Source organism: Pristiophorus japonicus, chromosome 9 (genome assembly GCF_044704955.1).
Source record: "Pristiophorus japonicus isolate sPriJap1 chromosome 9, sPriJap1.hap1, whole genome shotgun sequence".
NCBI lineage: Eukaryota > Metazoa > Chordata > Chondrichthyes > Pristiophoridae > Pristiophorus > Pristiophorus japonicus.
Window position 1 is genome coordinate 219,133,502 of NC_091985.1, and position 27,603 is coordinate 219,161,104.

At 45.9% G+C, this 27,603-nt stretch overlaps 1 non-coding gene across 1 annotated transcript; it reads right to left on the minus strand.

The window, feature by feature from the left end:
- Nucleotides 1–23,540: 23,540 nt before the first annotated feature.
- Nucleotides 23,541–23,737, minus strand: LOC139274378 (U2 spliceosomal RNA). The gene has a single exon (XR_011595456.1). It is a non-coding gene; the product is annotated as a U2 spliceosomal RNA (small nuclear RNA).
- Between the last annotated feature and the right edge of the window lie 3,866 nt (nucleotides 23,738–27,603).

Consider the following 27,603-nt stretch of genomic DNA (forward strand, 5'->3'; position numbering starts at 1 on the left):
AGCTAGGGGCACCACTAGAAATGTTAGAATAGGTTCACCAACAGTAACGTTTGAGTAGGTCCATCAAGAATAATGTTGGAATACAGTCATCACCAGTAATATTGTAGTCGGGTCACTACCTGTAATATTAGAGTAGGATCACCAACAGCAACGTTGGAGTAGGATTACCTCTAGTGATGTTAGAGTAGGGTCACCACCAGTAATGTGAGAGTTGGTACACCACCAGTAATGTTAGAGTAGGGTCACCACCAGTAATCTGAGAGTAGGTTCACCGCCAATAATGGTACAATAGGGTCAATATCAGTAATGTTGGATTAGGGTCAATACCAATATTGTTAGAGTAGAATCAACACCATTAACGTTAGAGTAGAATCTCCATCAGTAACTATAGAGTAGGTTCACCATCATTAATGTTAGGGTAGAGGCTCCACCAGCAATGATAGTGTAGGGTCAGCACCAGTAATGTAACTGTAGGATCACCACCGGTAATGATAGAATAGGGTCACCACAAGTAATACTAGAGTAGCATCACGACCAGTAATGTTAGAGTGGATTCAACGCCAGTAATGTTAGATTATAGGGTCAATACCAATAATGATAGATTAGAGTCAACATCAATAATGCTACGCCCCTCCTTGCGGAATCATTCCATCCACGTGGTACCAGAAGCAGGACCAGAGAGCCCGAATCTTTCCCCCTCTCACAACCGACCTACACCCGATAATGGCGGAAGGGTGCCGATGACAGCGGGCTGCTGCTCCTCAGCGAGCCTACTCCTCTGGCCCACAGAGCCTCCCGTGAACCGCGAGCCCCGACGGGGGGAGATTAGCTGCAGTGGCCAGGGGGGCGGGGGATTAGGGGCTGCGAGTCGGACGGCCTTGGGACCGAATATGGGAGGGCCTCGAGGCAGAGAGTCAGAGGGCCTTGGGGCTGTGAGTGAGACAGGCTGGGGGAGAGGAAGAGAGGCTGGGGTGGGGGAATCGCAGGGGTAAATGGGAACTTAGGAAAGACAGATCACCTTCTTCTAACCCCCTACAAGAGCTATCGTTGGGGTGGATGGTATCCAGAAGTCACGATACTATCAATGTTCACTTCATACCCAATAAACCTGTCAACAATCGATGTACAATGCCCCATCTATGGGGGATGGCGGAGGATGCACTTGCGCTTGGCTAAGGCAATTTGGGTGGGGAGGGAAGTACTTCGACTGTGGTAAGCCACTTCGGCTGGGGGAGGCATACACTCAGAAAGGGGTACGGGACTTTGGCTGGGGGAGGGATGCATTTGCACTGGGGTACGTCACTTTGACTGGAGAGGGAAGTACTTGGACTGGGGTAAGGCACTTTGGCTGGGGGAGGGATGTACTTGGACTGGTGTATGGGACTTTGGCTGGGGGAGGGATGTACTTGTACAAGGGTGTGGGAATTTGGTAGGCCCTTGCTGTCTTCTGGGGTGCTCTGTTCTCTATAGCTTCAGGAAGTCAAAGTGGATCGAGTTCAAATTTGCAAACTTCAGTAGACCTTGGGATGGGCAGATCCAGAGACACAATCCTGTGAAACTTCAGGGTGTGGCTTATCCTCCAAAGCGACCAATCAGAAATAAGCGGTGAAGCCTGTAGACCATTTTTTGCAATGCAAATAAGCGCGTTTTGCTTTTGTATTAGCTGGTAATGTTAGAGTCGGGTCACCATCAGTAATGTTAGAGTAGAGTCACTACAAGTAATGTCAAAGTAGGGTCATCACCAGTCATGTTAGACTCAGATCATCACCATTCATGTTAGATTAGCGTCGCCACCAGTAGTGCTAGATTAGATTACGGACACGCTTATTTGAACTGCAAAAACGGCCAACAGGATCCACCATTTATTTCTGATTGTTCCCCCTGGAGGGCAAGCCACGCCCTGAAGTTTCACAGGAATGTGTCACCAGATCCGCTCATCCCAAGGTCACCTCCAGGACTGTTAGAGTAGAGTCACCACCAGCAATGTTAAAGTAGAGACACCACTAATAATGTTAGAGAATTGTCAATACCAATATTGTTAGAGTTGGATCACCACCAGTCAGGTTTGGGTAGGGTTACCACCGGTCATGTTAGAGTAGGAACAGCACTATTAATGTTTTTGTGCAGTCACCACCAAAACGATAGAGTTGAGTCACTATCAGTAATGTTAGATTAGAGTCACCGCCAATCATATTAGAGTAGTATCAACACCAGTCATGTTGGCGTTGAATCACCACCAGTAATGTTAGAGGACGGACACCACTACTACTGTTATAAAAGTGTCAATACCAGTACTGTTAGCGTTGGATCAACACCAGCAATGTTAGAGTAGAGTCCCCACCTGTAAGATTGGAACAGGGTCACCACAAGTAATGTTAAAGTAGGGGCACCACCAGTAATGCTATAGAATCACCAATAATAAGTTTGGAATAGGGTCATCAGCAGTAATGTAATAGTCGGCTCAAAACCAGTAATAAGAGAGTTGTGTCACCAGCAGTAATGTTAGAGTAGGACCATAATCAGTAATATTAGAGTAGGGTGACCACGAGTAATGTTAGAGTAGGGTCAGTACCAGTAATGTTAGAGTAGGGTCAGTACCAGTGATGTTAGAGTAGGGTCACCACCAGTAATATTAGAGTAGATTCAACACCAGTAACGTCAGAGTAGAGTCACCAGCAATAATGTTGTAGTTGGGTCACCATCAGTAATGCTAGGCAAGGGTCAATATCAGTAATGTTAGATTCGGGACAATAACATTATTGTCAGTATAGAATCTGCACCATTAACGTTGAAGTAGAATTTTCACCAGTAATGGAAGTACAGAGTCATCACCAATAATGTTAGAGTCGGGTGACCATCTGTAATGTTAGTGCAGCGTCACCAGCAATAATTATAAAGTGGCGCCACCACCAGTAATGTTAGAGTAAGGTCAAAACCAGTACTGTTAGAGTAGCTTCACCACCAGTGATGTTACAGTGCGGTCACCACCAGTAATGTTAGAATCACAACCAATGATGTTACAGTACGGTCACCACCAGTAATATTAGAATCACAACCAGTGATGTTACAGTACGGTCACCACCAGTAATGTTAGGATAGGGGCACACCAGCAACGTTAAAGCTGATTCATAATCACAATACAAAGCAATTGTAATTATGTACAGCTTTCACTGAAGTAATATGAGGCCTCAAGAACCTAATGCAGAATCCGGGAGGGATATTTCCTTGAGGATATGTTCCCTCTGGGTTTATTTTCTGTTCATTGATTTAATGGATGGAGGTTCACTTATGGAGTTGTACATAGGCGTCCGGCCGCTCTGCAGTGGAACATCTAGCCTTGTTTATTAAGTGACTGGAACTAACGCCAATTATTGGGTAACCTGATTTTCTCACAGGGGCAACGATTGTCCTATAAAGGGCGAGCGATAACGGATCTCAGAGGAACTACAGTCAGAATCGTGAAGCCGGACAGCAGTCAGATATTATTCCAAACATGGTACAGCCAACAATTCTGCGGTTTAGCGACATTTACTATCCTTTCCTCGCAGCATTCGGTGTTCCCGGTAAGTCAATATATCCTGTTGCCTAACAGCTTTTGAGAACGTCACTGTTAATGATTATATAACAGATTCTGCAAATTTCTTAATTGCAGTCATTGATCCACTGGGAGAATTCGGTGAATATCAGAGGGAATTCTCCCAATCCGCGGTGCCGCTGAGGCACTGTTCTGGTTGCTGGTGCGTGGGTGCCTGGAGCTCGGGTGGTGGAGCAGCGTTGGTGAGGCCTACATGAGGCCAGCGTTGAGTCAGGATGCCCAGCAGTGAGTCGGGAGGCGGAGCAGCGTTGGTGAGGCCTACAAGAGGCCAGTGTTGAGTCCGAAGGCCCAGCAGGGAGGCGGAGCATCATGGGTGAGGCCTACATGAGGCCAGCGTTGGGTCAGGATGTCCAGCAGTGAGTCGGGAGGCAGAGCAGCGTTGGTGAGGCCTACAAGAGGCCCGCGTACCGTCGGGAGGCACTGCAGGGAGTCGGGCAGCGGAGCAGCATTGGTGAGGCCGACAAAAGGCCCGCATACAGTCGGGAGGCACTGCAGGAAGTCGGGCGGTGGAGCAGCGCTGGTGAGGCCGACAAAAGGTCAGCTGATGCAGCAGGGAGAAAAGGCAAAAAAGAAGTAGAAAGAAATCGAAAGGTGACGTCACAGCCAAGCGGGTAAATGATTGGCTGGTGATTGGCAAGTAGATTTTCTTTATCTTTTCTATATCAGTAAGTAACTTTTGGCATTGTTGTTGCCAATTTAAGTATATCTAAGGGTTAAGTCATGGAACATGAGCTCGGACATCTGTTATGCTCCTCCTGTATTATGTGTGACGCTTCCGGTGTCACTGACGACTATGTGTGCGGGAAGTGCATCCACCTCCAGCTCCTGACAGACTGCATTGTGGCACTGGAGCTGTGGGTTGAATCACTCTGGAGCATGCACGATGCTGAGAATGACGTGAATAGCACGTTTAGTGAGTTGGTCTAACCGCAGGTAAAGGATACACAGCCAGATAGGGAATGGGTCACCAACAGGAAGAGCAGTGCAAGGAAGGTAGTGCAGGAGTCCCCTGCGGTCATCCCCCTGAAAAACAGATACAACGCTTTGTGTACTATTGAGGGGGATGACTCATCAGGGAAGGGAAGCAGCAGCCAAGTTCATGGCACTGTGGGTGGCTCTGCTGCACAGGACGGCAGGAAAAAGAGTGGGAGAGCCATAGTGATAGGGGATGCAATTATAAGGGGAATAGATAGACGTTTCTGTGGCCGCAACTGAGACGCATGAATGGTATGTTGCCTCCCTGGTGCAAGGGTCAAGGACGTCTCGGAGTGGATGCAGGGCATTCTGAAAAGGGAGGGTGAACAGCCAGTTGTCGTGGTGTATATAGGTAAAAAGAAACTGGGATGAGGTCCTACAAGACAAATTTAGGGAGCTAGCAGCTAAATTAAAAAGTAGGACCTCAAAAGTAGTAATCTCAGGATTGCTACCAGTGCCACGTGCTAGTCAGAGTAGGAATCACAGTAAAGCTCAGATTAATACGTGGCTTCAGGAGTGCTGCACAATGGAGGGATTCAAATACCTGGGACATTGGAACCGGTTCTGGGGGAGGTGGGACCAGTACAAACCGGACGGTCTGCACCTGGGCAGGACCGGAACCAATGTCATTGGGGGAGTGTTTGCTAGTACTGTTGGGGAGGAGTTAAAAACCTCCCCAGGCGACCGGAAGCTCGGGGTCACGCTTACGGACTGAACAGAGGTTTTTCGCAAAACGGTCACCCAATCTGCATTTGGTCTCCCCCATTGTAGAGGAGAACGCCCGACTGCAGTGTGCTGAAATGCCGGTTCTCAGTCCCTCGATATTGAGTGTGGAATGATGTAATACTTTGCACCACATGTGATCACCATTGACTTTATAAAAATGTAATCGGGCGACATCTTAACATCTCCCTAAAATATTCTGTAAGATACACCTGCGTGCGCTGTTAATGAACTCTTGTCCCTCTCTCTTACAGCGAACCTACTGACAATCGTGATACTCTCCCGAGGAAACTGCGGCCTTTCCAAATGTATCTCTGTCTACATGGTGGCCATGGCAACAGCAGATCTACTGGTCATGATCTTCAATGTAATAGTGTATCACATTTGTACATATCACTTTCCACATTCCTTCCTGGCCTACACTGCCATTTGTATATTCACTATTTAGCTCGTATCTACCAGCCTAAATCTGTCGGTGTGGTTTACAATCTTGTTCACAGTTGACCGATTTATAGCTGTATGTTGTCAAAAGTTTAAAAGAAAGTATTGCACAGTGAGAACGGCAGCCGCGGCTATAACAACGATCTCTGTCCTGATCTATTTCCAGAGCATACCATTTTTGTTTGCCTATAAATTTCAACGAATAATTCATATTCATTGGGGTTGTCACCCGAGAATTGCCAATTTTACTTCGCCCGCAGGCGTCGGATTCATAACGATGCAAATTGTATTAACGACATTGTTTCCGTTGGCTCTGATATTACTGTTTAATTGATTGACAGTCAGACGTATTTTAGTGGCCAGTAGAGCCCGGTGGGGACTCCGGGGTCACAGCATTGAGAATCAGAGCGATCCCGAGATGGAGAACCGAAGGAAATCTATTATTTTATTGTTCAGTGTATCGGGCATTTTTATAGTGTTGTGGCTGGTAGCTACGTTTAGTCCTTTAACTAGCGGACTGACAAACACTGCGTATTAACGAGGTGATTATTCAGCTCCTGCATACATCGCCACAGAAACCGGATATTTGCTCATATATGTGAGTTCATGTACAAACACGTGTATCTATGCAGCTACTGAAACTAAATTCAGAGAGGAGCTGAAGAAGGTGGTGAAATCTCCTTGGACATTGATTCTGATATTGGTTAAAAAAATAAAGAATGAAACCAATGTATCCTGTCCTAACCAGAACTAAATTACAGCCCGTGTTCCAGTTTAAAATGGCCGTCTTTCTGTTCGGACGAAAATAGTTTGTTTTTGTGATAATGAACAGGTATCAGCAAACATTTCTCCCACTTTGTGCCGTACGTGTGAAGTCTGCTGCTTTCCCCGGCTGAACATTCTCGACTCCCGCTGAAACAGCATTCATCCCGTTCAAGATTCAAAGAGATTTCCTATAAATGCAAGTTGATGTTTTAGACTAATTGATAAGAGGTTGTTTGCTGTGACTAGTCAACAGCTCCGTTATCAGCAATAAGAAGATTCACAAATGGCACAGATTAACAACACCATAACAATGCAAACCAAGCATCGCGGTTCATTTCTATGGGGATAGAATGGAAAACAGAGAAATTATGTTGGAATGCATGGAAACGTGGTTAGACCATATTTGGAGTACTGGGTACAGCAGTGGTCACCATATTATAAAAAGAGTGTATACGCACTCGAGAAGGTGCAAAAACGACTGACCAGACTAGAGTTATACCTACCAGGAAAGTTTGATCAGGCTGCGGGGTGACTTTATAAAGGTCTTTAAGATTATAAAACGGTTTGATAGGGTAGACTTAGAGAAGGTACTTCCACTTGGGGGGAGACCAGAATTAAGAGCCATACATATGAGATATTCACTAATATTTCCAATAGGGAATTCAGGAGAAATGTATTTACCCAGAGAGTGGTGAGAATGTGGAACTCGTTACCATATAGAGCAGTTGAAGCGAATAGTATAGATGCAATTAAGGGAAGCCGGATAAGCACATGGGGGAGAAAGGGAGAGAAGGATATGTTGATGGGGTTAAAGGAAGAAGGATGGGAGGAGCCTCCTATGTACATAAACACCGGAATTAACCCGTTGGGACGAATGTCCTGTTGCTGTGCTGTAAATACTGCGTAATACTTTACAAAAGCAGTGGAGTCGAACATGTAGACGTCAGCGTTAACTACGTCGCACCGCAGGGACTGGAATGTCATGTTCAGTTTAATTAACAGATAACTTTTCTTTCAGCGTCTCCAAACTGCAAAAAATCTACGAACCCACCTGATGGTCCTGGATCCACGGAAACTCACGTTCCTGGGCCTCTATAAATAGCCATGAGTAAAGGCCCACGTATCCCAGGAACACCAGCGATTTGCAAGCGCCCCTGGAATATGTGGGGCGGCCCAACCATCCATGCATAAGGATATTGAAACCACATAAACATGAATGGGGATCAAATAAATGCATATTCACATAACAAATAAACAAAAAATAACATATTTAAAATTAATTAAATTACAATTTAATTAATTAAACATCTAAAACATAAATGTTGCTTTTTTAAACACATCCATCCTATTGCACGACATCACATTACATGTTAATTTAAATGTTTTTAAGGGGCTGAAAGTAAACGTACCTTATTTAACTGCCGTTTAAACTGTATGTTTAAATAATAGATTTTTAAAACATGTGTATACACTTACGCTGGTAAAAGCGGGCCTTGTGTATACTCCTACCAGGCGTAGTAATTTCACGGGCAATCGTTGAGCAGCGGTTGGGGAAATAGCCCAAATCTCCACCTGTCAATAACTTCATCCAGGGGATGCGGATGATTTGTCAAGCAGATGCATGACGGATCACAAGTTCCAGATTTCCGCGCTTGCGCTATCACACAAAAACCCGAAACTTATGCGGCCCTGACAGGTACATATGCTCCTCGTACGCATCCGGAAGAGGCCGACATGTGTTACAATCCTGGTTATTTGTCATTCTGTAATCTTGCTCTTAATGTTGCAAGCGCTCGTCCCCCCAGCAGACTCCACCCCCTTTGTCTCCTGGACCAATACAACGGAGCCCTGTCTGCGGATCAGTGTCCAATGTTGGAGACAGTAGGAACTTGATTTCTCAATGTGGCCTTCGACATCTTTGTTCATAAATATTTGCGAAGCATCTCAACTGGCCATTACAAAGTTGAAAGGTTCGAACACGGGAATTACCCAGTCGACCCAACCAGTCCTAGTCGGCGTTTACCGAACACCCTAAAAATATTTTCAATCACAGGGATCGATGCTGGGACCACAACTATTTACAATATACATAGATGACCTGGAAGAGGGTACAGAGTTTAGTGTAAAAAAAATTGCAGATGACACAAAGATTAGTGGGAAAGCGGGTTGTGTAGAGGACACAGCGAGGCTGCAAAGAGATTTAGATAGATTAAGCGAATGGGCTAAGGATTGGCAGATGGAATACAATGTCGGAAAGTGTGAGGCCATCCACCTTGGGAAAAAAAAACAGTAAAAGGAATATTATTTGAATGGGGAGGAATTACAACATGCTGCGGTGCAGAGGGACCTAGGGGTCCTTGTGCATCAATCCCAAAAAGTTAGTTTGCAAGTGCAACAGGTAATCATTGAGAGAGGGATGGAGTACAAAAGCAGGGAGGTCCTTCGGCAACTGTATAGGGTATTGGTGAGGCCGCACCTGGAGTACTGCGTGCAGTTTTGGTCACCTTACTTAAGGAAGGATATACAAGCTTTGGAGGGGGTATAGAGACGATTCACTAGGCTGATTCCGGAGATGAGGGGGTTACCTTATGATGATAGATTGAGTAGACTGGGTCTTTACTCGTTGCAGTTCAGAAGGATGAGGGGTGCTCTTATAGAAACATTTAAAATAATGAAAGGGATAGACAAGATCGAGGAAGAGAGGTTGTTTCCACTGGTCCGGGAGACTAGAACTAGGGGACACAGCCTCAAAATACGGGGGAGCCAATTTAAAACCGAGTTGAGAAGGAATTTCTTCTCCCAGAGGGTTGTGAATCTGTGGAATTCTCTGCCCAAGGAAGTAGTTGAGGCTAGCTCATTGAATGTATTCAAGTCACAGATAGATAGATTTTTAACCAATAAGGGAATTAAGGGTTATGGGGAGCGGGCGGGTAAGTGGAGCTGAGTCCACAGCCAGATCAGCCATGATCTTGTTGAATGGCAGAGCAGGCTCGAGGTGCTAGATGGCCTACTCCTGTTCCTAATTCTCATGTTCTTTTGTTCTTATGATTGGCCCTGTTTCTTCAAAGTATTTTGCCGCTCCCAGGAGATCACATTGAGGTGGTGATCATCTTCAAAAAAGGGGACAAGTCCGACTGCAGTATCTGCAGACGAATCTCCCTGCTGTCGGCCACAGGGAAAGTCATTGCAAGAATCCTCCTCAATCGTATTTTCCCTGTGGCTGAAGAACTCCTCTCAGAATTGCAATGCGGATTCCGTCCACTAAGGGAACAACAGACATGATTTTCACCACGTGGCAACTACAAGAGAAATCCAGGGAACAGCTCCAACATGGTCTTCTTTGACCTCACAAAGCATTTGACACTTTCAACTGTGAGGAATTATTGAGCATCCTCCTCTGTTTTGCCTGCCCTCAAAAATGTTCACCTTCCTCCGTCTGCTCCACGAAGACATGCAAGCTGTGATCCTGACCAATGGATCCACCACAGACCCAATCCAAGTCCAGAGCAAGGTTAAGCAAGGCTGCATCATCACACCAATGATCTGTTCGATCTTCCTTGCTGCAATGCTACATCTCACTCTTACCAAGCTCCCCATCAGAGTGGAGCTAAATTATAGAACAGATGGGAATCTGTTCAACTTCCGCCGCCTCCAAGCCAGATCCTTAGCTGTCCCATCCTATGTCATTGGACTACTGTATGCAGATGACGCTTGCATCTGCACACAACTTGGAGGCCGAAATCCAAGCCATCATCAACACCTTCACCGAAGCGTACGAGAGCAAGGGACTCACGCTAAACATTTGTAAGACAAAGGTCCTCTACAAACCTGATTCCACCACACAGTACTACCACCCGATTATCAAAATCAACAGCGCAGCCTTGGACAACGTGGACCATCTTACTGTCAGCAAGAATAGACATTGATGCTGAGGTCCAACACTGCCTTCAGTGTGCCAGTGGAGCCTTCAGTCGCCGGAGGAAGATAATTTTTGAAGAATAGGATCTCAAATCCGGCACCAATCTCATGATCCACAGGGCAGTAGTGAAAACTGCATCCTATACAGCTCAGACTATATACAGCAGACACCTCAAATCGCTGGAGAAGTACCACCAGCGCTGCCTCCGCAACATCCTGCAAATGCCCTGGCAGGACAGATGCACCAACGTCAATGTTCTCGCTCAGGCCACCATCCCCAGCATCGAAGCATTGACTATGCTCTATCAGCTCCGTTGGGCGGGCCACATCATCCGCATGCCCGACACGAGACTCCCAAAGCAAGCGCTCTATGCAGAGCTTCGACACAGCAAGCGAGCCCCAGGTGTGAAGAGGAAACGCCTCAAGGACAAGCTCAAAGCCTCTTTTAGAAAGTGCAACATCCCCACCGACTCCTGGGACTCCCTGGCCAGGAACGCTCAAAATGGAGGAAGAGCATCCGGAACGGCACTGAGCATCTCGAGTCCCATCGCCAAGAACAAGCAGAAATGAAGCATAATCAGCGGAAGGAGCCTGCGTCAACCTAGCTCCGCATCCACCCTTTCCTTCAACCACTGTCTGCCCCACCTGTGACAGAGACCGTAATCCCGCATTGGACTCCTCAGTCACCTGAGAACTCACTTTTATAGTGGAAGCAAGTCATCCTCAACTCCGAGGGACTGCGATGATGACATTGAGCTAGAAAGTACTGATGCTACAAGCATGTGCACTCAGGATTGATGGGCCAGCTGGTCTTTTCCTCGGCCAGCATGTTCTTGAAACACCTCTAAAACTTTAATAGTGTGAATTATCCTTGCAATTTTCTCGGGGTCGTGTTCTCTGACCGCGGATCACATCCACGTGGCTTCTTTCTACCCCGCTCCAGGCGTGGATGCTACCTTTGAACATGAGTGACCAGAAGTAAGGTCAATACCCAGGATCAATCCTGAATGGAGCACCTCACAGCTGCAGCGTTAGAGTCTGAAGCGTCAAGTTGATTGGACGATGTAGCTCAGCCCTCTGTTGATTTGGCTGCTGCTTCACAGCGCTCAGTGTACGCGCTCTCCTCAGTCACATCACCATTCAATAAATGCTCACTGTTTGATCCGTCCGAGAACAGTTTTGTATTCTATGCTTATCAAAGAAAGACTTGCTTTGATGGAGCGCTTTGGACGAGCTCAGGACATCCTAAAGAATTTTACAGTCAATTAATTAATTTTGAGGTGCATTACAGACGTTGTGCAGGAAATGTGGCAGCCAATTTGCATAAGTATATTCTCACAATGTGATAATGATCAGATAATCTGTTTTAATTCTATTGCTGAAGACACGGGGGCAGAACTCAACTGCTGTTCTTCACAATAGTTCCATGGGATATTTAACTCCAGCCAAGAGGTCAAAGGGGGCATCGAGTTAACTTCGCTTCAGACAGTCTCCCGTCCACTAGATAGTGTGTTGAAGTCTCTGGAGTGGGGATTGAAACGACATCCTGCTAAATTAAAATCGCTATTTCTAACACAGTGCCATGGCTGGCACTGCATCTACAGCGATCATCGCTGTGTAATGGTAAACCATTGATTAATCCCCATTCCCACACACCCACATGGTCCCCAGGTGCAGTCTGAAAACCGTACATCCTGTCCTTTTAGAAAAAAAATGAATAAAGGCCGAGAGAGATTGCTGCATATTCAAATAAGAATAAAAGATCATGTGAAACTCGGTGTCAGTAAATATGAGCTGGAATGTTTGTAAATGATTTGATATTAATTACTCTGTTAAAGAGCAATCTGGGCGACGTGGAAGAGTAGAGGGATTGCGGGTGCAAGGGAATGTCCAGATGACCGTAAAAGCAGATCCTCAACTGGAAATGGCCATTATTAACAAATAGATTACTGGGATTTACGGAACAGCTGTAGATTATAAAAGTACAGTTGTATACACAGATGTACAACATCAAAGTAATTCTGTACATAACAGTTGAGAACATCATGCCGTTTTGGGCTCCACACATTAGGAAGTTTATTGCAGCGATAGCATGGGGGAATTTGATGGAGATGTTTAAAATTATTTTTTAAAATTATTGTACTGAGCAAATAGATGGGATTTTCTATTTTGTTCAAGAGGCTGCAACGATAGGACATAGATATCAGATTTAATGCTCGGAATTAAGACAGGAAGAGTGGACGGGGATACTGCTGTTGATGCTATGTATATGGATAGTCAAAAGGTGCTTGATAAAGTACCCCATAATAGACTTGCGAGCAATATTGAAGCCCATGGGATTAACGAGACAGTGGCATCACTGCGTGGATAAGAAATAGGCTATGGAACAGAAAACAGTGAATAGGGTTGAACGTTCTTAGTCAGACTGGAGGGAAGTATGCAGTGTCCCCCATGGTTTGGTGTTGAGACCACTGCTAATTTTGATATATATATGACCTGGACATGGTATACAAGTGACGGCAGGATATCAATGTTCACAGATGATACGGAACTCTATCAAACCTAGTGTGAGGAGGTTTGTAATATACTTAAATAGGTCATAGACAGGCTGCTAAAGTGGACAGACATGCAGCAGTAACATTTAACGTGGAAAAGTGTGAATTGGTTTCTTTGGCTGGTAAGAATGCAGAGAGGCAATATAAACTACATGGTACATCTAACTTAAAGGGGGTGAAGAAAGAAAGCAACCTGAGGATTTATGTGCACAGGTCTTTGAAGGTGGCAGGGCAATTTAAGAAGCCTGTTAAAAAGGCACACTGCATCCTTGGCTTTATAAAGAGAGGCATGGAGTACAAAACCAAGGCATATGCTAATCTCTTCAAAAACACTGCATTGGACTCAGGAGTATTGTGGCCAGTTCTGGTGCCCACATTTTAGGGACCATAGAATGCATGCAAAGGAGATTTACAAGAATGGTACCAGGAATGAATGAATTTAGTTATGTGGCGATACTAGAGAAACTGGGTGGTTCTACTTGGTGTAGAGAAGGATCAGGTGAGATACTAATAGAGGTGTTTAAAATCATCAGGCGATTCTAAAGAATAAATAAGGAGAAACTGTTTCCAGTGGCCGAAATGTCATTAACATAAGGATACAGATTTAAGATAATTGGCAAAAAAAACAGAGGTGACCCAAGTAAATAGTTGCTTCGACAGCATTGTGTTATGATCTAAGATGAACTGCCTGAAAGATTGGTGGAAGCAGATTCAATTATATATTTCAAAAAAGAGTTGGATACATACTTGAAGAAGAACATTTTCCAGAGCTAATGAGGAAAGAGCAAGCTAATGGAATAGGATGCATAGTGTTCCAAAGAGCCGGGACAAGAATAATGGGCCGAGCGTTCTCTGTCTGTGCTATATTGTTCTACGATTCAATTCAACTTTTTTTACAGAGTTGTGAGGCTGTGGATTTCTCAACTAGATTTAGGGACCGAAATTGCTCCTTTTTTGCGCTCCATTAGCACTACTGGGGGCAATAACGGGGGCACAATGGTATTATCAGCTGGGGGACGGGTGCGTGTGCCCCCTGGGAAATTGCCCCTGAATTATGTGTTGTGCTGTCCCGGCAGCAAAGCACACTGCAACTAGCGCCTTGGACGGTCATCCATTACTGACTGTTAACTGACCTGTGAAATGGCCCTGCAAAAGGATCCAGTTGAATAAAACTCTGACCAGTGGTTCAGGAATGAGGCCTACTGCATCTTCTCATGGTAATTTTGATAGGCAGTAACTGACAATATTTCAGAATAAATTTCAAAATGTCAATGTCAAAGAATAGATTAGTTAGTTGGTTGAAGTAAAGTGAGCTAAAGTGATATGGGATCTGAGTGAGCACATAGAATTCTAAATACTGCTCATGGATAAACTGTATAGAATGGTTGGGCCTATTCCACGTTGAAATTAATATGTGATTCTGACTTAGGACCCCTTGTTCTTGGGGGGAGGCATTGTTTGCTCCCTTTGAATTAGCACTTTGGTACTCTCAAAATATATTTGGATTTGAGCAATCGCAGAAAACAAAGCAGACACCGTGCTCAGGGAATGTAGGAAACAGTAAAGGCGGTACAGATAGGAAACAATAAGCTTAGATAAAAGGAAACCGGAATAACAATAATCACAGGGAAAGGGAAACAGTAAACATTGGAAGGAAAGAAACATAGGAAATATTAAACATAGAAAACAAGTAATGTAGGAAACAGGATACTAAGATAACATTAAACATAGGAAATAAGAAAATTAATAAGCAATAAACATAGTTAACTAGAAACATCCTGACAGGAAACGAAGTAATCAATAAACAAAGAAAAACATACATGAAACATAGAAAAGGGGAAACGAAGGTAGGACAAAGTAAACATAGGAAACAGGAGACACAGTAAACAGGAAACAGAGGAACAGGAGTACGCCATTCAAACTTTCGTGTTTGTTCCGCATTCAGTAGCATCGTGGTTAATCTGCAATCAACTCCATTTAACCGCATTTTCTCAATACCACTCAATACCCTTACCTACAAAAACGTTATCGATGTCACGCTTGAAAATCATTGGATCTTGGAAACGATTGTAATTCGGAAATGATGAGAGAGAAAAGCGAACAATTTTCCCCCAGAAGGTTACAAAATAGCAGTGATTATGTATAAATGCATTTCATGGAGGGAGGGAGGTTAGCGAGGGCATCCTTTGTGGTTTGGAGTATGGAAATATTAAAGGCATCGAAGAGGTTTTCAGCGAGGACGGCCTGAGGTAGTTGTAATGTAATGTTACAATTAATGTTACGGTAATGTTACAATAACTACCACTAATGGTACAGTAGAGTCATGAACAATGGTAGAGAGTTACCACCAGTACCGTTAGAGTAGAAAAGTAATGTTGGCAGTTAACAAACGTGCAAGTTCCAAAAGACATTCAGTTCTCAAAACGGTTAATCTCTGCCATTTCACCAGTGCGACATACCATGGAAAAGCAATATCATTTGTTATTTTTTATTGCAATTCAATAAAGCTTATCGAAATTACTGTTGGTGACAATACTCCAACATTATGAGTTCTAACTTTTGCATTACTGGTGCCTGCCTTGTTAGTGACATTACTGTTACTAACTCTATGCTAATATTAAGGATGATGTTCCTACTCTAACATTACCAGTGGTGATCTTAGTCTAATACAACAGATGGTTTACTGTACTCTAATATTACTTGAGGCGACCCCTTCTCGAACATTACTGGTGATAACTCTATTCTAGCATTATTTGAGGTTAACCGTATACTAACATTATCGGTGGTGAATTACTACAACATCTTTGATGGTGGCACAACTCTAACATAGCTGGCGATTACTCTATTCTAACATTACTGGTGATGAATCTACTCTAACATCACTGGTGGAGATCCTGCTCTCACATTAATGGTGATGAATCTACTCTAACATTACTAGTGGTGACCCCACTCGATTTTATTAGTGGCGATCCTACTCTAACATCACTGGTGGTGATCCTAATCTAACATTACTGGTGGTGACCCTACTCTAACATCACTGGTGGTGACCCTACTCGAACATTACTTGTCCCAGGTGTCCCAACACTAATGTTAATGATAGTGACCCAAAAATAACGTTACAGGTCGTGACGCTACCTCAACTTGGCTGAAGCTATTCTAACTTTACCGGTGATGACGACATTCTAACATTACTGATGGTGGTTAATATAGTAACGGTGTTGGCGCTAGGTGATGTTAATGGCCCGAGAGTGCGGCTGTCTCTGCGATGCAGAAGATCTGTTTCAGAAACTCAGCTCAGAGTTGAACACAACATCAAGGTGGAAACAACCTGACTCAGCTTGAGATACTGAATGTGTATCAGAACACGAATGTTGATAACGACTTGGTGCAGGCTGGGGCACTGGTTCCGGAGCAGGATGGAGTGAGTGCCGAGGGACGGGAATGTGGGGAGTGACCAAAGCAGCTGATTCCTCAGGATATCTGCAAAATTTGCATCATCACCATCTGCAGTAAGGTCATCAGCTATATAGTGGGAAAACAGAATAAACAGCAGAAGTGTGACAGTGTAATTACCACCAGTACTGTTAGAATACAGTCAATGTCAATAATGTTACGTATCGAACTTATTCGAGCATTTGGCAGAAAAAAAAGAAAGCAAAGCATTTCTAAATGCTTAGCGATTGGAGAATGTTGGTATTCAGAGGGATCTATGTGTCCTTGTAAACGAAACTCTGAAATTTAACTTGCAGGTACAGCAAGGAATCAAGGAAGAAAATGGCATGTTGGCCTTTATTACAAAGGGATTTGAGTATAAGAGTAATGACGTCTTACTGCAATCATATAGGAAAATGGTGCGATCACCACCAGTCATATTAGAGTCGGATCACCACCAGAAATGTTGGTGTAGGGTCACCTCAATAATGTTACGGTAGGGTCACCACAAGTAATGTTCGAGCAGGATCACCATGCGTAATGTTACAGCAGGGACACCACTAGTAATGTTCGAGAAATGTAAATACCAGTAATGTTAGAGTAGGAGCGCCATCATTAATGTTATTGTACAATCACCATCATTAATGTTGGAGTAGGGTCACCAACATTAACGTTCATATAGGGTCACAACCAGTAAGGTTAGAGCAGGATCGCCACTGGTAATGAGTAGAGTCACGGCCAATAAGGTTGGAGTAGTATCACCGACAGTTATTTTGCATAAGGGTCACCAGCAGTAATACTGGAATAGATTCTCTCCCAGTAATGTTACAGTAGAGTCACCACCAGTAATATTAGAGTAGGGTCAACATCAGTAATGTTAGATTAAGGACACCGCTCGTAATGTTGGAGAAATGTAAATACTAGGGTCGTTAGAGTAAGATCACCACCAGTATTGTTAGTGTAGAGTCACGAAAATAATGTTGGAGTAGGGTCTCTGCCAGTAAGGCGAGAGTAAAATTACCACCTGTAAAGTGCTTAAACGAAAGATGAGGTGCTATTCCGCGAGCTTACATTAAGCTGCATTCGAAAAGTGCAGGAGTCCAACCATGGGGATATCAGAGTGGGAATGAAGTGAAGAATTAAAGTGACGGATGACCAGAAGCCCAAGATCACACTATGGACTGAACGGTCATGTTCCATTAGAGTCACCACCTATAATGTTAGTGTAGTATCAACATCAGTAATGTAAGAGTAGGGCCTATACCAGTAATGTAAGAGTAGAGTCACGACCAGTGATGGTGGAGTAGGGTCACCACCCTAACGTTAGAATATGGTAAATACCAGTAATATTAGATTAGAGTCACCACCAATAAAGTTGGTGTAATATCACCACAAGTTACATTAAAGTAGGGATATCAGCAGTTGTGTTAAAGAAATATCAATACCACAATTGTTAGAGTAGAGTTACCACCAGTAATCTTAGAGTAGGGTCAAAACCAGTCATGTTAGAGTAGGGTCACCGCCAGTAATATTAGAGCAAGACCAATACTAATACAGTTGGAGTAGATTCCCCAACAGATCTGTCGGGTTAGGGTAACCACCAGGATTGTTTGAGTAGAGTCACCACCAGTAAGGTTCAAGTAGAATCACCACCAGTAATGTTAGCGTAGGGACACCACTAATAATGTTAGATCATTATCAATATTATTATTGCTAGACTAGGCTCACCACCAGTAATGATAGTGCAGTGCCACCAGCTGAAGGTAGGAGTAGAGTCCCCAACAGTAATATTAGAGCAGAGTAGGCACCATTAATATTAGAGTAGGGTCACCATCAGTAATGTTAGAGTACGTTCACATCAGTAATGATAGAGTAGAGTCAACAACAGTAATGTTAGAGTAGGGTCACCACCAGTAATGTTAGATTAGAGTGACCATTAACACCAGTAATGTTAGATTGGGGTCACCACATGTAATGTTAGAACAGGATCATCACCATTAATGTTAGAGTAGGATAACCACCAGTAATGTTGGAGTACAGTCACCACAATTAATGTTAGAGTAGAGTCAATACCAACATTGTTAGCTTAGAGTGACCACCAATGATGGTAGATTAGTACTAACACGAATAACGTTAGAGTAAGACCAATACCAATAATATTAGAGATGAACTAATACCAGTAATGTTCACGTAAATTCTCAACCAGATCTGTTAGATTAGGTTAACCATCAGGAATGTTAGAGTAGTGTCACCGTAAGTATGGGTGCAGTAGGTTCACCGCCAGCATTGCTGGAGTAGAGACTACTACCTTTAGACAAGTGACAATACCAGTAATGTTAGAGATGAATCACCACCATTAATGTTAGAGTAGAGTCACCACCAGTAAGTATAGAATAGTTTCTCCACGTGTAATGTTAGCTGGAGTTACCATCTAGTCTAATGTTAGAATAAGATCAGCACCAGTAATATTAGAGTAGGGTCAAATACACTAAGGTTGGAATAGAGTCATCAGCAATAATGCTTTAGTAAGGTCACCACTAGTAATATTAGAATAAGGTCACCAGCAGTAATGTTAGAGTAGGGTCACCAGCAATAATATTAGAGTAGGATTCCCATGAGTAATGTTAGAGTAGGGTCACCAGCAGTAATGTTGGAGTAGGGTCACCAGCACTAATGTTAGAGTAGGGGCACCACCAGACCACCAGTAATGTTAGCATAGGGTCACCACCAGACCACCAGTAATGTTAGCATAGGGTCACCACCAGTAATGTTGGAGTAGGGTCACCATCAGTAATGTTGGAGTAGGGTCACCACCAGTAATGTTGGAGTAGGGTCACCACCAGTAATGTTGGAGTAGGGTCACCAGCAATAATGCTGGAGTAGGATTCCCACCGGTAATGTTATATTACCACCAGTAATGTTAGAGTAGGGTCAACACCAGCAATATTAGAGTAGGGTCACCACCAGGAATGTTAGAGTAGCGTCACCACCAGTAATGTTAAAGTAGGGTCACCACCAGTAATGCTAGAGTAGAGTCAACACCATTAATTTTAAAGAAGTATCAATACCGGCGTTGTTAGATTAATGTGACACCAATACTGGTAGAGTAGTATCAACCCTTTAATGTTAGAATAGGACCAATACCAGTAATGTTAGAGTAGAGTCACCACCAGTAAGGTGGAATAGATTCATCAACAGTAAGGTTAGAATACAGTCATCACCATTAATATTAGAGTAGGATCACCAGCAGTAACGTTGGAGTAGGATCACCTCTGGTAATGTTAGAGTAGGGTCACCACCATTAATGTGAGAGTATGTTCACCGCCACTAATGGTAGAATAGGGTCAATATCATTAATGTTAGATTAGGGCTAATACCAATAATTTTCGAGTAGAATCAAGAACATTAACGTTAGAGTATAACCTCCATCAGTAATTTCGAGCAGTTTCAAAAATCACGAAAAAGGATAGCCAAGTTTGCTGACGATACAAAGATGGGAGGCAAAACAATGTGTGAGGAGGACACAAAAAATATGCAAAAGGAAATAGACAGGCTAAGTGAGTGGGCAAACATTTGGCAGATGGAGTATAATGTTGGAAAGTGTGAGGTCATGCACATTGGCAGAAAAAAACATTAAAGAGCAAGTTATTATTTAAATGGCGAAAGATTGCAAAGTGCAGCAGTACAGCGGGACCTGGGGGTGCTTGTGCATGAAGCAAAAACACGTTAGTATGCAGGTACAGAAAGTGATCAGGAAGGCCAATGGAATATTGGCCTTTATTGCAAATGTGATGGAATATAAAAACAGGGAAGTGTTGCTACAGTTGTGCAGGATATTGGTTGAGGTCACACCTGTAATACTGCGTGAAGTTTTGGTTTCCATATTTACGAAAGGATTTACTTGCTTTGGAGGCAGTTCAGAGAAGGTTCACTAGGTTGATTCCGGAGATGAGGCGGTTGGCCTATGAGGAAAGGTTGAATATGTTGGGCGATTAATCATTGGAATTTAGAAGAATGAGAGGTGATCTTATCGAAAGGTATAATATTATGAGGGGGCTTGACAAGTTGGATGCAGAAAGGATGTTCCACTGATAGGGAGACTAGAACTAGAGGGCATAATCTTAGAATTAGGGGCCACCCATTTATAAGTGAGATGGGGAGACATTTCTTCTCTCAGAGGGTTGTGGATCTGTAGAATTCGCTGCCTCAGAGAGCTGTGGACGCTGGGATATTGTATAAATTTAAGACAGAAATAGACAGTTTCTTAAACGATTTCTATTTCTTAAACGGCTTCTATTTCTTATGTTCTTATGTTCTTATAGTAATGTTAGAGTAGAGGCTCCACCAACAATGTTAGTGTCGGGTCAGCACCTGTAGGATTACCAGTGGTAATGATAGAATAAGTTCACCTCAATTAATAATAGAGTAGAGTCACCACCAGTAATGTTAGCGTGGATTCACCGCCAGTAATGTTAGATTATAGGGTCAATATCAATGATGATAGATTAGAGTCAACACCAATAATGATAGCGTAATTTCAACACCAGTAATTTTAGAATAGCATCAATACGACCGATTAATAAACATATAAGAACATAAGAAATAGGAGCAGAAGTAGGCCATATGGCCCCTCGAGCCTGCCCCGCCATTTAATACGATCTTGGCTGATCCGATCATGAATTCAGGTCCACTTTCCTGCCCGCTCCCCATAGTCCCTTATTCGCTTATCGGTTAAGAAACTGTCTATCTGTGTCTTAAATGTATTCAATGACCCAGATTCCACAGCTTTCTGAGGCAGTGAATTCCACAGATCCACAACCTTCTGAGAAAAGAAATTTCTCCTCATCTCAGTTTTCGATTGGTGGCCCCGTATTCTAAGATTATACTTTCTAGTTCGAGTCTCCACAATCAGTGGAAACATTCTCTCTGCATCCACCTTGTTAAGCCACCTCATAATCTTATACTTTTCGATAAGATCACCTATCAATCTTCTGAATTCCAATGAGCAGAGGCCCAACCTACTCAACCTTTCCTCATAAGTCAATCCCCTCATCTCCAAAATCAACCTAGTGAATCTTCTCTGTACTGCCTCCAAAGCAAGTATATCCTTTCGTTAATATGGAAACCAAAACTGCACGCAGTATTCCAGGTGTGGCTGCACTAATACCCTGTATAACTGTAGCAAGACTTCCCTGCTTTTATACTCCTTCCCCTTTTCAATAAAGGCCAAGTTTCCATTGGCCTTCTTGATCACTTGCTGTACCTGTATACTAACCTTTTGTGTTTCCTGCACAAGTGCGCCCAGGTCCTGCTGTACTGCAGCACTTTGCAATCATTCTCTATTTAAATAATAACTTTCTCTTGCTTGATTTTCTTTCTGCCAACGTGCATGACCTCACACTTTCCAACATTATACTCCATCTGCCAAATTTTTGCCCAACAAAATGTTGAGTAGATTCTCCACCAGTAATTTTAGAATAGGATCAGCACTATTACGGTTATATTTGGGTCGATGTTACCTATGTGAAAGTAGAGTCTCCACCAGTAATATTGGAGCAGACTCACCAACAATTATGTTATTCTACAGTCACCACCAGTAATATTAGAGTAGCGTCACTACCAGTAATGTTATATTTAGGTCTCCATCACTAATTTTAGAGTTACGTCATCCCCAGTAATGTTAGAGTAGAGTCAGCACCATTAATGTTGGAGTAGTGTCCCTCCACAAATAGTGCTAGATCAGGTTCAATATCAGTAATGATAGATTAGTGTCAATAACAGTACGGTCAGAGTATAATCGACAGCATTAACATTAGAGTCCAATCGCTATTTGCAATGATAGAGTTTGGCAAATACCAATAACGTTAGATAGAAAAACAGAAAATGCTGGGAACCTCAGTGGGTCAGGCAGCATCTGTGGAGAGAGAAACAGAGTCATCGGCGTTTCGTCATTGAACTGAAATTTTAACTCTGAGGGCGTTGGGATGGCGAGTTGGTGGTCCTTGGGGCCGAGAGTCGGAGGGCCTTGTGGCCAAGAGTCGGAGGGCCTTGGGACCTCGAGTGAGAGAGGCTGGAAGCGAGAGAGGCTGGGGAAGAGAGAGACAGGTGGTATTGGAGGGGAGAGAGAGAACTCAGGAAAGATGGACCAAGTACTTCCAATCCCCTAAACAGGACATCGTTGGAGTGGATGATATCCAGAAGTCACGACACTGTCAATATTTACTTCATACCCAATAAACCTCTTAATAATCCATGCACATTGCGCGATCTATGGAGGGAGGGCAAAGATGTATTTGCACTTGGGTAAGGCACTAGGCTGGGGGAGGCATGCAGTTGGACTGGGGTAAGGCACTTCTGCTGGGGGAGGCATTGACTTGGACATGGGTCCGGGACATTGGCTGGGGGAGGGAAGTACTTGGACTTGGGTATGTGACTTTGGCTGGCGGTTACTGTCTTCTGGGGAGCTCTGTCCTCTGTTGCTTCAGGAAGTCAATGTGAATCGAGTTACAATTTGCAAAGTCAGCGGGACTTTGGGGTGGGCGGATCCAGTGACACATTCCTGTGAAACTTCAGGTTGTGGCTTATCCTCCTTGGCGACCAATCAGAAATAAGGGGTGGAGGGTGTTGGCCGGTGTTGCAGTAAAATAAGCGCGTTTTGCTTTTGTATCAGCTGGTAATGTTAGAGGAGAGTCATCACCAGTAATGTTGGAGTAGGGTCACCACCAGTAATGTTAGAGTCTGGTCACCACCAGTAATGTTAGAGTAGAGTCATCACCAGTCATGTTGGAGTAGGGCCACCACCAGTAATGTTAGAGTCGGGTCACAGCAGTCATGCTAGAGCAGAGTCACCACTAGTAATGTTAGATTAGATTATGAACACACTCACTGGAATGTGTCACTTGATCCGCCTATCCCAAGGTGACCTGTGGACTGTTAGAGTAGGATCACCAGCAGTAATGTTAGAGTAGGGACACCACTAATTTTTTTTTTTTCGTAGCCAATCTTTCCAATTCTTTGTCAGATCACAAACGCCAGAGGTCACCTTGCACACATCAAGGATCACCCTGCGCTAATGCTCTTAGCGAAAAGGCCTAGAGCCCAAGCACCGTTCCTGGAAGTACTGCAATACCAGGTTCGTGCCATGGAGGTGGATGGTTCAGCAACCCCACACACCTCCGTGGAGGTGGATGGGTCAAGCCACCCCACCCACCTCCTATTTCCAAAAAGCATAGGAGAACCACCTTTCTGATCCAGGGAGAACCACGTTGGTGTCATGGTTACTCCCCTGTCAGGTCAGTTACGCATGATCTTAGCCAAAAGGCCGAGAAGCGACACCACTAATAATGTTAGAGAATTGTTAATACCAATATTGTTAGAGTTGGATCACCACCAGCAAGGTTTGGGTAGGGTGACATCCTTTTTATAATGTGGCGACCAGAACTGCACGCAGTACTCCAGCTGTGGCCTAACCAAAGAATTATACAATTTAAGCATAACCTCCCTGCTCTTATATTCTATGCCTCGGCCAATAAAGTCAAGCATTCCGTATGCCTTCTTAACCATCTTATCCATCTGGCCTGCTACTTTCAGGGATCTGTGGACCAATGGTGGAGCTTTGGAGGCGTGGCCTATTCAGTTGGAGCTGTGCTGCTGAGAGAGAAGGAACTCCCTGCTTTAGCTCCTGTCTGGAAGGCCGAGAGTGAGCCCTGAGACCAGCCCAGGAAGAGGAGGAAAGGGCCGGCTTACTACAATACAACGTCCGGAGGGAGAGGAGGAGAGCTGAAAAATTTCAACAACTTCATTTACTTCAACAAAGAGTTGGAGAGAATGGGAAAAGAGCAACAACCTGTGTGGAAGGAGGGAGATTCTACAATATTCTACAGGTGGGTGTTGGTGCATTCCCCGAAAGACATTGTTTTATTGGTGGGGGGAGAAAAGAAGATTTTCTTCGAGGCTCTGAACATCGCGGGGGGCGTGTGTGTGTGGAAGTGTGTGCGGGGGTCTTGCTTACAGCTAGGCCCCACACACCACTGAAGCACCCCTCCCCCATTGCCTATCCGGGGATAGCTGGAGCTACCTGGCTGAAGATTTCCCAAATCACCTTATTAAACATCGTTGGGAGTGTGTGCCTGGGTGGCTCCAGCTGTCCCAGGTGAAGACATCTTCTCCTCCCGCCCGAAGACCATCCCATAAGACTGTGCCTTGCTTTGTTTTTCCATCATCTAGGGAGTTCGCCCCAGAAAAACACCCACCCATCACTATGAGGGGAGACCTGCCCTCACAGCTTCCCTCTTTCCCACCCCCTCTCTCTCTCACTGTCACTCTCTCTGTCTCTCCCCTCTCTCTCTGAGAGCCCTTTCCTCTTTAATTGGAAAAACAATTAAGACAACTGAGCAGAGGGAGCAAGGCCCCTCCCCAATTGTCAACTAGGGGAGAGGTGTGCCTCATTGAGAGCTCCTCTGCTCATAAATTGAAATGAGGCCAATTTAAGACCATTAAGGCCTGTGACTTTGGGGTGGGTGTGGCCCTTAAAGGGACCCCGTGATGGCGACCCCATCCACACCGGTAGCAGGGCCAGCTAAGACTTATGCGCAGGCGGCGTCCACATCCACGGCGCCTCCTGCGCCACCTGCTGCCCTGCCACCATTCAGACTAATTACGAAGAAAAACGGGGTCAAGAGCTACACTCACCCCACAATGAGCATTGAGGAGTGCGTGCGGGCGATGGCTGGGATAGTCGGCCCCTCGGCCATTGTCGCAGCCTCCAAGATGTCTGGGAAGGCTGTATTCTTCCTGGGGTCAGAGCGGGCGGTGTCCCTGGCCCTTGAAAAGGGGCTCACGGTGGGCGGGACATTCCTGCCGGTGGACCCTCTCGAGGCCACCGCGCAGAGGGTCGTACTTTAAACGTCCCACCCTTTGTTCCCGCTGAGCTCCTCCTCTGTCACCTACACTGGTGGAGGTAAGGTCAGGGATCAACCCCATACCGCTCGGCCTCAGGGAGAGCAGCCTGCGCCATGTGTTCTCCTTCCATCGCCAGCTTTTTGTCCGGCTGGCGCGGGAGGAGACAACAGACGGATCATTTAATGTGGTGCACGAGGGGACTGCGTCTTCTGGACGTCGGACGGCGTGCGGTGCCATGCCTGTAGGGAGGTGGGGCACGTTCGCAAGAACTGCCCCGCCTCCAAGGCCGCCAAACCACCGAAGGTGGCCAAGGCTGGCGCCGCCGCCACCCCTCCCCCTAGTAGTGTCTGCGTGCCAGGAGCCGTAGGTGCACGGGCATCGCTGGGGACCTTTGTTTTCACGGCCTCTGGCGGGGGGAGGGAGAGCGTCCGATCGAAAAGAAGGCACGGAGGAAGGCGAAACATCTCGAGGCGGGTCCCCTCAGTGTGCCAGAAAGTTTGACCACAGCGCTCAGCCCAACCCAGTCATCGGCGAGCGCGGGGTGCCCTGAGCCCGTGCCCGAGCACGAGCCCTTGACAATACCGCAGAGGGGCTTGGGCGCAGGCAAGATAAGAAAAAGGGGGAGGCGGAGCGGGAGACCTCGGCAGACATGGAGGTCTCCCTGCCTCCGCGCACCCTCAGGGACAAAAGGAGGCGTCGCTCCAATCAGGCGGAGGGGGAACAACATCCCTCCGCGGAGGAGTCGGTGCCTGCCGCATGTCCCGCATCCCCCACCAGCGCCCCCAAACTGCGCCGTAGACGGAGGAATCTGTTTCCGGGGAGAGAGGGGCAGTCGAGGCTGCCCAGCCTCTGCCTCTCGGGGATGGCGTGGAGGATCTGCCTGTCGTGGGGGGCGTGGGGCCGGTGGAGGAATATGATGCCGCCGGGTCGAGCGTCCCGGGGACTGAGGCGGGCAGGGCCGAAAAGGCCGAACCTGAGCCCGCCCAGCCAATATTCAACTTCCCCCGGGACTTGCTCGACTCGGCAGAAATACACAGTATTAACAATTTTAATCAATCTGTACACGCTGGGCCGGGGGGTGGCGGCGGGGAGAGGGAAGAACAACAACCCTCGCCCCATACTTTGGAGCTGGGGTACTTGGAGGACCAGGTACATTTCTTTGACCAGGTCTCTCCGCCTTCCCCGGCTCCTGGGGCGGAGGAGGACCCCCTTCCGCTGTCGCTTCCCGACCCAGCACCACTTTTAAAAGAGCCCAGTGGGGACTCCTCTGCCGACGATCCTGGGGATGGGGTCGGGGCAGAGACAGGGTCGGATGGAGTGGCCGGGCCGTTTGCCGTACCTCGTGTTGTCGACGGTCCGGCTGCTGGCGGCGACCTTCCGGAGGGGGACGGGGAGTCGTTGGGGGACGAGGGAGAAGATCTCGAGTCCATCGCCAGTGAGGCGGTGGATCTCCTCGTGCCCGCCGTTGAGTCCCCCCTCATTCCCGTAAAGGAACTCCAGGACTTTTTGGTCCAGAGCCAGGGTCGCCGCAACCGAATCCATCTGGCCCGGGAAAGATGGTCCGAGCCGGGGCTGCTCGTTGCATCCGTCCGCGACGCCGCTAAAACCATGGCCGCGGGCGGGCCCTTATCAAAGGCGCAAGGCCTTGAGCTGCGCCGGCTCAAAAGGTTCCTCGCTGGGCTGCTGAAGGAGTGGAGGTCAACAAACGACTCCACTCCCACCCCCACAATAGGTTAGGTAGAGGTTGCACTATGCTTTTGTCATGAAGATAACATAGCCAGCCTCAACATTAACGGCAGCAGAGAGGCACACCGTAGATTTAACAATTTTTCGCTCCTGCGTGAGGGGAAATATGCGGTGTGCTTCCTGCAAGAAACCCACACCGTTCCGGGAGATGAAGCCACGTGGCTCCTGGAATGGCAAGGAGAGGTCCGCATGAGCCACCTCACTACCACTTCTTGTGGGGTGGCAATCTTGCTGGCCCCGCATTTTCAGCCGGAGATCTTGGGGGTCGATGAGCCCGTGCCAGGCCACTTGCTGCACGTCACGGTTCGCCTGGGGGCCGTGCTGCTCCGTCTCGTGAACGTGTACGCCCCTCAGCCCGTACCGCAGCAAACGTGCTTCTTCGAAGAGGTGTCTGCTCTTCTTGACTCCGTCGATGTCGGCGACTGCATTGTCCTCGGGGGGGATTTTAACTGCACACTCAAGGCGAGGGACCGCTCCGGTGCTCTGCAGAGCATGACGGCAATGGAGAAGTTGAGGGACCAGGTCGGGTCCTTCGACTTGGTGGACGTATGG